Source organism: Callospermophilus lateralis (genome assembly GCF_048772815.1).
Source record: "Callospermophilus lateralis isolate mCalLat2 chromosome Y unlocalized genomic scaffold, mCalLat2.hap1 SUPER_Y_unloc_1, whole genome shotgun sequence".
NCBI lineage: Eukaryota > Metazoa > Chordata > Mammalia > Rodentia > Sciuridae > Callospermophilus > Callospermophilus lateralis.
Genome location: NW_027510163.1, coordinates 868506 through 881803, shown reverse-complemented (window position 1 = coordinate 881803; position 13298 = coordinate 868506).

The window sequence follows — 13298 nt, the reverse complement described above, 5'->3', positions numbered from 1 at the left end:
TGTCATTTTTGGAAAAACTACAGGATGCTTAGACCAAAAATACAACAAAGGATTAGATGGTAAGTGATTATCAAATGTAACATTAGATTTACACATGATTATTGCCCAAGTATTTAACTCATTAGCTAACTCCTCAATTTGATCCATAGTATATGGAGTAATAATTTTATTGGGAGAAATTCCAAATACTCCCTTCGCTGCTTTTATTCCTTTGAGTATTAATTGTCCTACAGCCTCAGGATACCTAGTAAGAATAGTGTTAGGAGAATAAGATAAATGTATCCACAATAATGGACCTTCTTGCCAAAACACTCCTGTAGGAGTACTTGAAGATGATGTTCCCGTAAACTGGGAGCCCAGGGTGAGGTGGGCCGCTGGTGGTGAAGACTGTGTCTTCCTGAGGACGACTGCATTCTGAACACAGCTTTGATGATGTGGCCATAGGAGATTAAGAGAAAGACCACAGGAAACAGCATGATGCCCACATCCAGGACAAGGACAGTGCCCTCAATAGCCACCATGCTGACACAGGCCACACGGATCAGGATAGGCATCTCACACAGGAAGTGATCCTTCTTCTTGTGTAACCACAGGATCACTGACACATGACCAAGGAATTGACTGCACCACAGCCTGGAAATCATGATCACGGTGTAGGGCAGGGGCTTCCAGATAGCCACTAACCTGTCATAGGCCATGACACTCGGCAGCAGTCCCTCCACTCCACCCAGGCCCAGGAACAGAAAGAGCTGTACTGTGCCCCTGCAGAGCTGATGGTCTTGTTGTGGACACATAGGTTGTGCAGCAGCTGGGGATGGAGCTCGGGTGAAGCTGAGGTCCAGGAAGGATGAAGGGGGTAAGCAGTACACGGGCGTGTGGAGGTGTGCCCAGCTGCGACACCAGGATGATGGAGTGTGGCCCAGCAGGGTCAGCAGGTGTGCTACCAGGAGGACCACAAAGAGGACCCTCTTCATTTGGGGAAATTGGAGAATCCCAGGAGGATAAAGAGGCCCTGGGAGCTGCCATTGGTCCCATCGATCTCTATGGCCCCTGAGGAGAGGTGTCAACAGCAGAAGCGGCAAGGGCTGCTGGAGTGTGGGCTCCTAGCCAGGCTTAAAGCAGCACCGTGAGGACTTGTTTACTGACTCACATAACCTCTATCTGTGCTGTGCAGGCTCTGCTGGGGTTATTATTATTATTCCCTAGTTATAGAAAGGAAACGGAGACACTTGTGTGAAGTGAATGTCCCACGTGGGGGGGCAGAGCTGGTCTGCACCCAGGAAATGTGGCTGCCATCTTCACCCTTATCCACCCTCGATTCATTGTTACTGCAGAACAGAAGGACACACACCAGAACACATTGGGCCTCACCCCCATTCAGAAAATGAGGTGTGGCTCCAGGAGTAGGCGTCACCCAGTGGGGTCGAGTTACACCCACCTGTTCCTTTGGAATTCTACTCTTTGCCCTTTTGGGATAGAATGTTCCATGGAACCTCCCCTGGTGTGTCCCCTTCCCTTGCTCTGCCCTTGATCCTCACACAGCACATGAGATGGGCGTGGCCTTCCAGGATGTCAACCTACTGGCAGCAGACATCAGGAAGACTCCACCCCCTGAATCTTGACCCTATCCTCACTTGAGTGGCTTCTCCCCAATAAAATGGGGCTCCAGGCCTGCTCTCTCTCTTTCTTGTCTGCCTTGTCTCCTTTGGGGAAGCTGGGTGAGGGAGCCATCACAGAACCAAAGAAAAAGCCATTTCTCTGTCTCTGTGTGATAATGTCATGCAGCCCAGTTCACCTGGAGTGACCCTGACTGGTTTAGTCCTATGTCGGGACAAGTGGTGTCCTGTACTTGAACTTCAGTGTAAATTTTAGAAATTTAGTGAGTTTGGAATTTCTCTCCAGAAGTTAAGTGCTCTTAGGATTTCAGAGTGTTGTGGATTGAATTGTAGAAAGTAAGTGAATTAGAAGAAGTTGTGATGTTAGACTCATAAGATCTGGGAAGTTTTCGTCTGTAGAAAGATAAACATAAACTATTTTTGCCATTCTAGAAACCATAAGTAAATACAAAGAGTTATGAAGGTGATTCATGGGATATGTTGCTAAGGTCGGTGCTCTCCTATGGGAAAATTGTTTTTCTGAAAAGTTTTGATTGTTTTTGTGTATTTTTTAAAATTTTAAAGTATTAGGTAAAGTGTTAGGATGGCCCTAGGCCTGAGCCTAAGCAACTCCACTTTAAAAACTTCAGTTTAACCTGCAGTTTCACCAGACACATCCACAGATCCCTCCAGTAAGGCCTCAAACAAGTTCCTTCCCCTCACCCTGGTACAGAGAGTGAAGCCTCTGGCAGGCTGTCCTTGCCTGATAAGAGGGAAAGGGAGAAGATCAGGGTGGAGACCACCAGGCCACAAGTTTCTGACCTCGGGGTAAATGACATCCCTGAGAAATCCAGTGGTGGCTGGTAGGGATTCAAAAGCCCCCAAATTTAGTATAAATGATAGAGCTAATGAACAGGGATTCAGCCAGCTGAAACAGGATGCAGTAGAGCTGGAGAGCCTGCTGAGGACCTGACATCCCACCACTTGTCATCTTTCCTGATTCTCTGCATGATCCTCACCACTCTCAAACTCTACCGCCTCATCTGGACCTTGGTGAGAGCCCCAACTCCTCCCTATGACCCCCTCCTCAACCGGTCATCTGCTCCACGCTCCACGCTAGGGAAAGCCTACCTTGGTTCCAGACCTGATCACCGAGGTCTGAGTGAGTGTGCATCTTCTGGACTCAAAGCCTAGGACTTAAGACCTTTGAACTTAGCATGCAGGGGGAATGTCTGTCACTAGCCTGTCCTGATTAAGTGTTTTGCAGTGCTTAGAATGCATCTAGAATTGTTAGCTGCCACAGCCCGGATGGCTGGGCAAAATACCGGGGGGGGGGGGGGGGGGGGGGGGGTGTGTGACGAATAACTTGTGTATGTTGATGCAGCAGGAATGAGAGCCGTTTATTGTAGAATAAGAGCAGTATTTATACATTTTACACAGCTTATCTAATTAGCATAAAATAGATACAGCAGTCAACCAATTAGAAATCTCCACACTTAATGGCTTGCTTTTGTTACTTTACAAACCACTCCCTCTGGCATTTGGCCAGGCGCCATCCATACTTGTTTACAGACTCTAACAGTTAGCTGTGGATTGATTATGTCTATTGCAGTGCCCAGCATTAAGGATTGTTTTCTTGATTAAGAACCTATAGAGTGAAACTGTATGGTGTAACTTGAGTGAATAAAGCACTGGAAGGGGCAGAAGCCCGTAGACATTCTTTATTTCTCCTCTCGACTGCATACATCACAATATTGCCCCGTTGCATCATAAAGATTTCTTGGAATCTATATTCTAGGAGTCAATGTTTGGAGGTTAAGAGGAAAAAGGAAACATTTTTCTTTTTTTTTTTAATTTTATTTTTTTATTGGTTATTCAAAACATTACAAAGATTGCAGAATCACATCGAGGAAACATTTTTCATGGGGCGACTTGATACAGGGGATTTTCTGCTGGTAGAGAGGCAAATTGTGTTTTTCTGCTATTTTCTCAAATGTGCTCAAACAATTTGTACTGAGACTCTTCCCTGCACTCTTGTCCCATTGGGGTCGGAACAGCTTTAATTAACTCAGCTGCAGGGCACAGGACCAGCCCCTGCTCCCTAAAAGGTCTTAACTAGCACCACCCAGCTGTCCTTTTGACCCTTAAGCAACCTGGTCTGGGGGCCAAAGGCAGACTGCATTAGGGTTGGACAGTAATGCTGACCTCTGCCTTTAAATCACTGTTTTAAAGTGCCCACGCTCTGGAAAGGGAAAATGTAAAAAAGATGGGAGAACACGAGGGGGGAGGGGAAGACACAGGGAAACAGCCCATTAAGGAGTAGAGAGCTGACACCTAACCTTGGGACCCAGGCAGCTGCTGCAGCCACAGCCAGTTCCCAGCTGTTCCATCACCATGGTAACCATGGGAGCCTGGGGGGGCGGAGCCTGGCTTCCTCATCAGGCCTTTCCCATTTTCCAGGGCTTCCCATTCGTCCTTCCTCTGTCACCCAGGCAGGGCTTCTGGTCCCGCCTCCCAGCCACTAACCTGTGCTTCCTGCTTCACTGTTGTCTGCCACTGGAGCTGCAAGGAGCCTGCATTTTTAAGAATGTGCACCTGAAATACTTTCAGGCAAAATCTGACTCCACAGGCTTCTCTGTTGCTATCCTAAGCCTGACTCGCTCTGAAGCTAAATAACTTTGAGTGTGTGTGTGTGTGTGTGTGTGTGTGTGTGTGTGTGTAAAACAACTTCCTTTAGAATGCTTCCTTTTGCTCTTCAGGGTAATATAACTAAGTAATGTTCCGTTGAGGAGAGGTCACAAACATAGGCTTCTTATAATTTTGGAGTCTATGGGAATGCGTTTTGCACCCCGCACACACAAAAGCCAGCATCTGAGATCTTTTCTCGCAATGTTTCTGTGATGACCAAGAAATCCTTCTTCTCGTTCCTGACTACATAATTACAATAAACAAATGTATACACAGGGATTTCTTTTAGCCACATCACGTGACGTCCCAAATAGAATGAGTGCACTACTAGTCCAAAGTAAAATAAATGGATCCAAACACAGGATTTAATGAGGCTTATCTTAAAATTCCACGGTTGTAAGATACTAAGTTAAACTTTTATTATGAATGTATATCTTTCCAGTTATTTGGATCATCCATAGTCCTTAATTCATGAAATAATTAACATATATGTCTTATTTTTTAATTAATAGATTTTTATTTTCTTCTAATCATTTTTTCTTCAACAGAAAACACATAAGTTATATTTCTTATATATGCTCTTATGCTCTGCATTTTATGGTACAGATATTTAAGATAAATGTGTTTGATTTTAAAATATCTATTTCAAGAGATACAACCATCAAGTAATCTCTAATTCTCAAATTTTGTACAAATTTTTATAAGATGATAAATAGATACGATTCTGTCAACACAAATGTCCAACAGCTTTAACTGTATTTTCATTGAGAAACTTCTTATTAAGGTACAATAATTTGCTTAGATTCTAAGATTTATAAAAAATGTTCCAAAGTATACACAAAGAAGGATTTTTTGAGAAGGAAAAGAAGATGTTTCTACAGAGAGGAAACACACATGTTTGCTAGTATGATTATCCAGTTCTAAGTAAAAGAAATAAAAGGATGTCTACTAGGAGGTCCTAAGAAGAAAGAAATCATCTTTGGGTAAATAAAAAGGTCTTTATATTCTAAATTTTCATGATGAAAGGGTTTTTCTAAATAAGGATATGTTTATATCATTATGTAGACAGATGACATGGAAAGTTAAAACATTTGAAAAACAGATTTCTGTATAACTGGACTGATTATATATATTTGGACTAATCAATTGTAGGATTTTTTAGGCTACTTCCCTGATTTTATTATGCTGATGTAAGCTAAGGTTTTTCTCCACATTCTGACATGACAGAGCTCATTAAAATATTAAACTTATACCTAAAGTTTGTGCTGTTTGACCAAGAACCAGTTTATAATGAATCAAATTTATACAACCTTAATCAAACAGTGTTTTAAAATGCTGACTTATATTCCAATTTTGACACTTCTAATTGGAGAGTAAATTTGACTGATTCAAAGATATCAGTAATTGCAATGATTGGTGCTGATTCTTGCATATCATTTCTGTTTATTGGATGTTTGTGGGATTTGAGAAAACATTATATTCAAAATGTTCTCCACATTATAGCCATATGTGAGTTTTGAGCAATAAAACTTACAAACATTGTTAGAAATTCATTTGTATTATATACATTCTGTAACTGGACCTATAGTCGGTGAAACACTGTAAGACTTGTATACTATTCCCTACACTGGGAAATAATTTTTATCATAATTTTAAAAGGACCATTAAGAGACACCTATTTAAAGAATAATATTCTAAAACATAAAGATATTCTGTGTAAAGAATAATAGTAAAGAGGAGACACAGGTGTAGCAAGGCCCACAGGGACCTTGGAGACCTTCTTACCAGGTCCTTATTGTCGTCCCTTGATTGAAGCTGTGACATCCCAGTTTTGTGGGAGTGGCAGCCTCAAACCTATGTGTGTCTGATGTTGAACTGTGGAGTCACCATGGGGTGAATAGGGAACCCCAGTCAGGGCACCTCTCTGCTCAGATGAGGGGTGACTCATGTTGGGGTCCTGGTGTGGCCCTGTCTCTGGTTCACAGGGAAGCAGGATGCTAAAATGTTATTTAAATTCCACACATCCATAAGACAATTTTGTACAGACCTGAGCAGTTTATTTATATCGTAGATGGTTTTTTAGTCCCCACACTGTTGGTATAAAATAATATTTTCAGTTCCTACACAATGATTAATGGACTTGCAGCTAAGTCCCGGGGAAAGGGGCAGACCTTTTATCTGTATCACACAGAACAGACTTTCTGAGTCCATCTGCTCAGGGCCTCAACGTCTCCTTGTTCCTCAGGTTGTAGAAGATGGAGTTGAGCATTGGGTGAGGGTGGTGTGGAAGACAGGCAGAACCTTGTTCCCTGCTGAAGACCAGAAGGATCATGGCTGTGGGTGAGAGCAAAGGGTGCTGAGTGGAAGGTCACCACAGTGAGGCGGTGCTGCAGAGGGAGAAGACATTCTTCTTCCCTGTCCCAAGGCATAAAGCAGAGAGCAAGAAGTACTTGACCACAGAAAAAAGGGATTCCAATGAATGCAAACATAAGGAGATGTCACGCAGATCAGTGAGGGACAGCCAACACACCAGGAAATAGACAGCTGTGTGGAGGAGGACATCCAGGAGGGTGAGAAGAATCATGGACAGTTGTCAATTAGAGCCATTAGGAAGATGAGAGCAATGCAAATGAAGAGGAAAGACTAAATCCATTTTCATATCTTTATTATTTGGGGCTGGGGATTGAGCCCGGGGTGCACAACCACTGAGCAACATCCCCAGTCCTTTTGATTTTTTATTTTGACACAGATCTTGCTAAGTTCCTTAGGACCTCATTAAGTTGAGGCTGTCTAGGTTTGTGATCCCTCTCCCTCAGCCTGCTTGGCCACTGGAATTATAGCCGTGTGACACTGTGCCCAACAACACTGGTATCATACCCTTCTTCCTTAGGTTTTTTTCCTTTCCTTTTTTTTTTGAATGGGGGGTGTCCTCTGAATTGAACTCAGGGGCCCTCAACCACTGAGCCACCTCCACAGCTATAGTTCGTACTTTATTAGAGACTGGGTCTCACTGAGTTGTTTACTGTCTCACTGTCTGAGGCTGGCTTTGAGCTCACAGTCCTCCTGCCTCAGCCTCCTGAGCCATTGGAATGAAGGCATGAGTCATTGCACCTGGATTTCTTTGGTTTTAAAATTATGTTATTTCTTTCAGTTACTTATAGATGACTATAGAATGCATTTATGCACTTTGATATATCATACATACATGGGATATCATCTCTCATTTTTCTGAGTGTGCATGTTGCAGAATCATATTGGACATGCAGTCACCTATGTATGACAGTACCCTAAACACAGAGAAATCCAGCTTGGGTTTTCTGGCTTACTCCACCCAAGGATTAATCATGGGGAGAAAAGCTGAGTTGGATTTAAAATTCAGTGCTGTAAAAGAAGCTTAAGAAAAAACGGGACAAGCTGCAAACACGAGGATACACTTGCAGAGCTGCATCTGCTGATGTGGACAGTGGTGGGTCCACAAACACAGCAGCGGCAAACTCACCACCTGAGCTAGGGGAGTGCTAAGTGCTAGAGCGCCTGCCTAGCATGCACAAGGCAGGATTGGGTCTATGACACCAGGAAAATAAAAAAAAATAAACTCCATTAATAATAGGGCAATGTATATTTTGAGAAGGTGCCTCTCCAAACAATAAATACAAACTACAAGATTTTATAATGCTCTTTAACTTGCCTATGTACAAATATTGAACTAGTTCTTCCACCCCTGTTTTCGCATAAATTATCTAATATACATTTTCCAAGTCAACTCCAGTTTAGTTCAACTGAACTAATAATAATTTGGAAGGTGTGAGTTAATGTTCTTATGATGATCAGCATCATTTTAGAATCTTAGAGCTTGAAGGACGTTAACATACAGAAAGACATGAAGAAGCAACTCTTGCATCTGATATGGTGACACCTGGAAACTGGACACAAACAAGGCACATTTTGATTTACATCAGAGATTCAGGAAACACCCAGGAGCTGAGCATGATAGCATATTTCTGATATCCCAGTGGCCATAACAGGAGGATCACAAGCTTCAACCCAACCTCAGAAAGAAATGGAGGCCCTTAAGAAAATCTTAGCAAGATCCTCTATGAAACAAACAAACAAAAACCAAACAAAAAATTAAAAAGGACTAGGGATGGGGCTCAGTGCTTAAAGACTCCAGATATAATGATGGTAATGTTCCTTTTCTCTTCTCCATTCCCTGACCCTGGTCATTATTTCTCTAAAACCTCTCTCAATTTTTATTTTATCACAACATATGTAAAAGTCATACAATTTTGACGACACAGAAAGCATCAGAATTCCATATAGAAAAAGTTTTCATATTATGAGACCTGAGTTTTAAATCTGATAAAGCCTTTACTGCAAAAAATGGACAATATAACAAAAATGTACTTAATGGAAGGGGAGAGATAAAAACTCTAAAAAAAGAATTAAAATGCTGTGGCTAAAAGTTAATGCAACTAACATTTTTGCACACACAAAAATGCACAGTATATATAAGATTATGTCATAATATGTGAGATTTTACTACAGATGCAAAGAACTTAAAATACAAAAAAGTTGAATCTAACAATAACAGAGATTTAACCTTGCTTTCACATCTTCACACTGATGCCATCCTTACATCCACTCTAGGGTGCATTTTTATCACCTGTGAATAGCCAAAATGTAGGCACATACACTTTTCACACTCCCACAGTTGTTTTCTCAAATGAGAGTGGTTGCTGAAGGCAGTGAAGACTACATCAAGCTGAGGCAGCAGGATAACAAGTTCAAAGCCAGCCTCAGCCACTTAGGATCTAAGCAACCAAGTGAGACCATGTCTCAAAATTGTAAAGAAAAAAAAAAATTAAAAAAAGACTGGGATGTGTCTCAGTAGTTCAGCACCTCTGAGTTGAAAAAAATAATAATAAATAATACAAAATATTCCCGCAAATCTGAACAAGTCTAACTAGATCTGAAACAAGGAATGTCTTTTCACATTTCTACATACGAGGCTTTTCTCCAGTTTGAGTTCTTCCCTGCTGTTTAAAGAGGCCTTGACAGTTGAAAGGGGACCATATCATGTCAAGAGCAGAAGGGGGGAAATTCAAGATGGTGGGTCAGAGACAGGCAGCATCCTGTGTTGTTCCGTGGCCTAGGTCTCACCTCATCGGAATACAGGATTTCAGAGAGCGTGAAAATCCACTATAGAGTGGATTTTCACAGAAATCACCACGCTGTAAGCCCAGTGCAGAATTCAGAGCCTCAGCGTTCAAATAAGACTCTGGACTCCAGACCCAAATCCCACAGCTCTAGCCACAAGCAGCTCTTGAGCGGCTCAGCAGAAACACCTCTCAGCCCCACTGCAGAACTCTAGGCTGCACCCCATTCCCACACAGGCCACTCAGCTTCTACCTACCAACAGCACAAGGACATCATCCAGCTCCCCTTACATCACTGGACACCCCAGCTCTGGAAGCAGAGTGGCTCCATTCTGGATCACCTTTCTCCCCATATTTGGTGAGCATGGCTGGCAGATTGGAACTCCCTCTGAGCCACATATCATCCTGCCAGATCCCCAGGTCATTGTCCACCACCAGAGACTGTAAACCTTTTTACAAAACTACCTATTATATTTTAAATAATAATTGAATCCAACATTTCTGCACATTGAGACTAAACTGTAAATGTCTTCATAACAACAAATTGTTCATACGTGATGTATTGTTGATATTGGGATCTGTTAACATCGTCCTTCCCCACAAAGGAGGGATCTTGCAAACCTACAAAAGCACTACAAATCTATTGGGTAAAAACAATAGCACCTCAGAACCACAGAGCTGGAAAGGAAGACACACAAGGAACATAAAAAGACAAGGGAAGAAAGTGCCCAAACAAATCAAGACAACACCTCATTAGAATCATTGACAGCTACAGCAGAAAAATGGACGCAGAAAGATTTCAGGATATACATGGTTGAAATGTCCTTTGAACTCCAGGAAGATATAACAGAGCAGAGACAAGCAGTAAAAGATCACTTTGATAATGAGCTACATAAACAAATCCAAGAAGTAAAAGATCACCTCAACAGGGAGACAGAGGTTCTAAAACAAACAAACAAACAAACAGAAATTCTTGAAATGAAAGAAATAATAAACTAAACTCAAAGCTCAAATGAAAGCATCATGAACAGAGAAGACTACTGGGAAGATAGGACATCAGACAATGAAGATAAAATGTATAATCTTGAAAGGAACATAGACCATAGAGTGAAAATGGTGAGGAACCAGGAGCAGAACACTCAAGAAATATGGGATAGCATGAAAAGCCAAATTTGGGAGTTATTGGGATAGAGGGAAGCATAGAGGACCAAACCAAAGGAATCAAGGATCTATTCAATGAAATAATATCAGAAAACTTTCAAAACACGAAGAATGAATTGAAAATCCAAATTGAAGAGGCTACAGGATGCCAAATGTACAAAATCAAAACAGATCCATACCAAGGCACATAATAATAAAAATGCTCACCATACAGGAGAGGGAGAGAATTTTACAAGCCATGAGAGAAAGGAATCAGACTATATATAGGGTAAAATGAGTTGGGATACTGGCAGATTTCTTCATCACAGACCCCAAAAGCTAGAAGATCCTAAAACAACATCTATCAAGCTGAAAGAAAATGGGTGCCAACCAAGAATATTGAATCCAGCAAAAGTAAGCTTTAGATTTCAAGATCAAATAAAATCCTTCCATGATAAACAAAAGTAAAAAAGAATCTATAGCTAGAAAACCACCACTACAAAACATCCTTGGAAAAATACTCCATGAAGAGGAGAAGAAAAATAACAATGAAAATCAAAAGAGGAAGGTAGTACCCCAAAGGAAAAACTAATCAAAGAAGAAAATCAAGTCAAGTTAAATAACAAAAATAAAAAATATGGCTGGAAATACAAACCATGTCATAATAATAACCCTCAAAGCTAATGGATTAAACTCACCAATCATAAGACATAAGCTAGCAGACTGGATTAAAAAAAAAGAAGAAGAAGAAGGCACAACAACATGCTGCCTCCAGGAGGCTTATCTGATAGAAAAAGACATACACTGACTGAGGGTCAAAGGTTGGAAAAAAACCATACCACTCACATGGACTGTACAAGTAAGCAGGGTTTTCCATACTCATATCAAATACAGGAGACTTCAAGCCAAAGGGAATGAAACGGGATAAAGATGGACATTACATACTGCTCAAGGGAACCATACACCAAGAAGATGTAACAATCATAAATATATATGCCCCAAACAATATTGCAGCTATGTTCAAAAAAACTCTTCTCAAGTTCCAGAGTCAAACTGACCACAACACAATAATCTTGGGTGACTTTAACACACCTCTCTCACCACTGCACAGATCTTCCAAACAAAAGTTGAATAAAAAAACTATAAAACTCAATAACATAATCAATAATTTAGACTTCACTGACCATATAGAATATTTCAACCTGCATCAAACAGAAACACTTTCTTCTCAGTAGCACATGGATCCTTCTATAAAATAGACCATATACTATGCCACAAAGCAACTCTTAGCAAATATAAAAAAGAAGAGACACTATCATACATTTCATCAGAACATAATTAAATGGAATTGGGAATCAAAAACAAAATAAAAAGTAAAAATTTCTCCATCACCTGGCGACTAAACAATAGGCTACAGAATGAACAATGCATTGCAGAAGGAATCAAGGAGGGGATTAAAATTTCTTAGGCATAAATAAGAACATATAAAAAAACCGATGGAAATCTGAGACACTATGAAAGCAGTACTAAGGGGAAAATACATTGCATGGCGTTCATTCTTTCAAAAAAAAAAAAAAAGTTAACAAATAACCTCACACTAAAGTTAACAAATGACCTCACACTACCTCTCAAAGCCCTATAAAAAGAGGAACAAACCAGCAGCAAAAGCAGTAGAAGGCAAAAAATAATTAAAATTAGAGCTGAAATCAATAAAATTGAAACAAATGAAACAGTTGACAATATGGACAAAAAAGTTGATTCTTTAAAAAAATAAATAAAACTGACAGACCCTTACCCATGCTAACAAAGAGAATGAGAGAGAGAGAGAACTCAAATTACCGATATACGTGATGAAAATGATAATATTACAACAGATCTGACAGAAATACAGAGGATAATAGAAGACATTAAAATTAACAAGCAATTTCTTCAGTCATACGATCTGCTCATATTGAATCAGGAAGACATACACAATTGAAATTGATCAATATCAGGTGAGAAAATAGAAAACACAGCTTACCAAGATTGTGCAATATGATTAAGTGGGATTCATCCTAGAGATGCAAGGTTGGTTCCACTTACACAAATCAATAAAAGTAATTTATCACATCAATAGACACAAAGATAAGAAACATATGATCATCTCAATAAATGCAGAAAAAGCATTTGACAAAATACAGCACCCCTTTATGTTCAAGACACTAGAACAACTAAGGATAACAGTAACATATCTCAATATTGTAAAGGCTTTCAATGCTAAGCCTCAGGACAACATCATTCTAAACAGAGAAAAATTGAAGGCATTTTCTCTAAAAACTAAAACGAGACAGGGCTGCCCTCTTTCACCACTTCTATTCAACATAGTTCTTGAAATGCTGGCCAGAGCACTTAGACAAATGAAAAGAATCAAAGGGATATGTATTGGAAAAGAAGAACTTAAATTGGCACTGTTTGCTGATGATATGATTCGATATCTAGAAGAACCAAAACACTCCGCCAGAAAACTTCTAGAACTAGTAAATCAATTAAGCAAAGTAGCAGGATATAAAATCAACACCCATAAATCAAAGGCATTTCTGTATATCAGTGACAAAGCCTCTGAGAAGGCAATGAGAAAGACTACCCAATTCACAATATGCTCAAAAAAAAGAAAAAATACTTGGGAATCAAATTAATGAAAGAAGTAAAAGATCTATACATGAAAACTACAGAACCATAA